The 2,865-nt window shown below is 39.7% G+C and overlaps 2 non-coding genes across 2 annotated transcripts; both read right to left on the bottom strand.

Moving 5' to 3' along the window:
- Positions 1-1,769: 1,769 nt before the first annotated feature.
- On the bottom strand, positions 1,770-1,888 carry LOC145677782 (5S ribosomal RNA). The gene has a single exon (XR_014130005.1). It is a non-coding gene; the product is annotated as a 5S ribosomal RNA (ribosomal RNA).
- A 177-nt stretch (positions 1,889-2,065) lies between these two features.
- Positions 2,066-2,184, bottom strand: LOC145677784 (5S ribosomal RNA). The gene has a single exon (XR_014130007.1). It is a non-coding gene; the product is annotated as a 5S ribosomal RNA (ribosomal RNA).
- Positions 2,185-2,865: the final 681 nt, after the last annotated feature.

The following is a 2,865-nucleotide window of genomic DNA, read 5'->3' as shown; positions in this document are numbered from 1 at the left end:
AAATCGAACCGTTCCGAGCTAGACCTTATATTCAGTGCTACAGATGCCAAAGGCTTGGGCATACCCAATCTTCTTGTTATGCAACTCCACGCTGTGTCAAGTGTGCTGGTGAACATATGACTTATCAATGTACAAGAAAAACTCAAGATGAAGCAGTAAAGTGTCCGAACTGTGGTGGTGGTCACCCCGCCAATTACCCAAGATGTCCAACAATTCATCGTGTTCTATCAAGAAGATCATCTCAAAATAAAGTACCGAAACCTCAGGACTTCCCCCCTCTTCAGAAGGGAACCCCACCTGAATCTACACCCAAGAAGCATCCACAATCTTCCTATGCAGAGAAAGCAAGCTCTTCATCCAAGAATTCACAAACTACATCACCCCCGCCTACTGAAGAATCAGCTGTTAGTTGGCACGACCTATTACAATTATTTCAAGATCTCCAGTTACCAAAACTTCTACAAGCAGTGCAAAAAAGATTTAGTGATATTAAATCAGCTCCAGATGTTTTCACAAAGCTAATTATCTTTTGTGAAATTCTTGAGGAACTTCAAGACTGATGGAATAGCAATTAACATACAGGACCAAAACCCTTTTCAGAGCCACTGTACTGGCTAACTTCCATTGGCCCTTCACCAACAGCCAATCACAGGCAGCCCTCTCCTTAAATCAACCAATCTCTTCCTTCCCCAGCTTTTCCTTCACTTTAACAAAACTCTGGATCTTCAATCAAGACTTCAATGAGCCGGCGTCGGTCTCCGGCCATTATCAGTTCTACGTTGTGCATCTACTCACTTCAAAATCTACTTCAAATGCGAGGCAGGGGACTTCCACTAGTCCCGGAACTCAACCACTCAATCAACCCGTCAATTATAACTTGGCAAACTTGGCGGACACATCTAATTTTGCTGAACGAGTGAGTCATCATGCCACCAAAAACTAGCGGAAAGGCTGCAAAGAAGGCTGGTAAAGCCCAAAAGAATATCTCCAAGGGAGATAAGAAGAAGAAGAGGAGGAGGAAGGAGAGCTATGCCATTTACATCTACAAAGTTTTGAAGCAAGTGCATCCTGACACTGGCATATCTAGCAAAGCTATGAGTATCATGAACAGCTTTGTTAATGACATCTTCGAGCGTATTGCTGCTGAAGCTTCTCGTTTGGCCCATTACAATAAGCGGTCAACTATCACCAGCCGGGAAATCCAAACAGCTGTGCGCCTTCTTTTGCCTGGTGAACTTGCCAAGCACGCTGTAAGTGAGGGTACGAAGGCTGTTACCAAGTACACAAGCTCTAAGTAAAAATCTTCTTCAAGATTTTTCATTTCAAACGGTCCTTGTCAGGACCAACACATTATTCGAAAGAGTTAAATCACGAAATTTGCTTCATTCTGTTATGTAGAAACACGTTGAAATCCAATTTCTATATGCTGTTAGTAAAAAAGTAAAGCACATAGCGGAGATGTGTCGTGCTTGTATACGAAAGGCATTTACTCGCCGGAGATCTACACTTAGTCATAATAATTTACTTTTAAAAAGTGGTAATACATTCCGTGTTAAGTATAGTAGTAGGTGCACACGGATCGGAAATCAGGTTATTTTAATGTGCCGTGCAAATAAACAGGCTGTTAGTGTAAGAAATAGTGGGTATAACGCTTAGAATATCGATTAATCGCTATGAAATAATGTTGATAAATTATCTCTTGAAAGTACTATAAAATTAATGTTTCTAGTATTTTCGTACTTGAAGGATAATGAAATTTGAAAAAGAGATGCCAACAGCACCTGGTGTTCCCAGGCGGTCACCCATCCAAGTACTGACCAGGCCCGATGCTGCTTGACTTCGGTGATCGGACGAGAACCGGTATATTCAGCATGGTATGGCCGTTGGCGAATGCATATGGCTTCGAGTGAGTTATTGTAGCTACGTAGGTTTGTCGGTGAATACTCAAAAAGACCAGCGCGTGGAAAGCGTTGCTAATTGTTTTAAGTAATGCATGATTACGAAATTATCGTGGTGAACGATGTGAGAATATTCGTCTTTGTGAAAAACAAAATTAGAAAAAGTATACCAACAGCACCTGGTGTTCCCAGGCGGTCACCCATCCAAGTACTGACCAGGCCCGATGCTGCTTGACTTCGGTGATCGGACGAGAACCGGTATATTCAGCATGGTATGGCCGTTGGCAACTACCTTTTCTTCAATGTCCTGTTAAGGAAGTATGTTTTAAGTAAGAATTGACATTATTAACTATAAAGGCAAGCATATTAACGTCGTTAACATTACTTGGAATATACTAATATTCGAATAAATATTTGAATGTTCGAATGATGAGTGATTCGGATGTTCATAGTGCCACTGTGTCCTATCGAGTTTACTATCACGAACCACGTATGAAATTGTATATAAATAAATAAAAATAAATCCTTTATTAAGTATTGATTACAGGAAAAAGGCAAACTTACATTCTTTAATGTACACAATGAAATGTATGAAAGATATTTTTAAGATATGTTTCACTTACCCTTTATAACGCAAGGTAGTTTTCAGTGTAGCATTCTCTTCAGCTGCGAGATAACGTAAGGCAGATGATCATTCAGTCGTGAAGCACTAAAATGTAATATACATTTTAACTATTATCGATAAGAATTATTTACTGCAGGGATGCAAATAAAGTGAGGCAAATTAGTAAATAAAAACCGATACTGTAACTGATAATATAATTAGTTGTATCTGTATTAGTTGTATATACAGTAATCGCACGATTATCCGCGGAGTTGGATGTTGGCATAATCGCGCATAATCAGCAGTATGAGCAGAAAAGGGAAATGAAATGAAATATTTAGATTTACGTCGCATACTTATACC

This window comes from Thermobia domestica, unplaced genomic scaffold, assembly GCF_964235325.1.
Source record: "Thermobia domestica unplaced genomic scaffold, izTheDome1.hap1.1 HAP1_SCAFFOLD_1382, whole genome shotgun sequence".
NCBI classification, from domain to species: Eukaryota; Metazoa; Arthropoda; class Insecta; order Zygentoma; family Lepismatidae; genus Thermobia; species Thermobia domestica.
The sequence above is the reverse complement of the archived record's forward strand: the minus strand, read 5'-3'. Positions and strand labels throughout refer to the sequence as shown.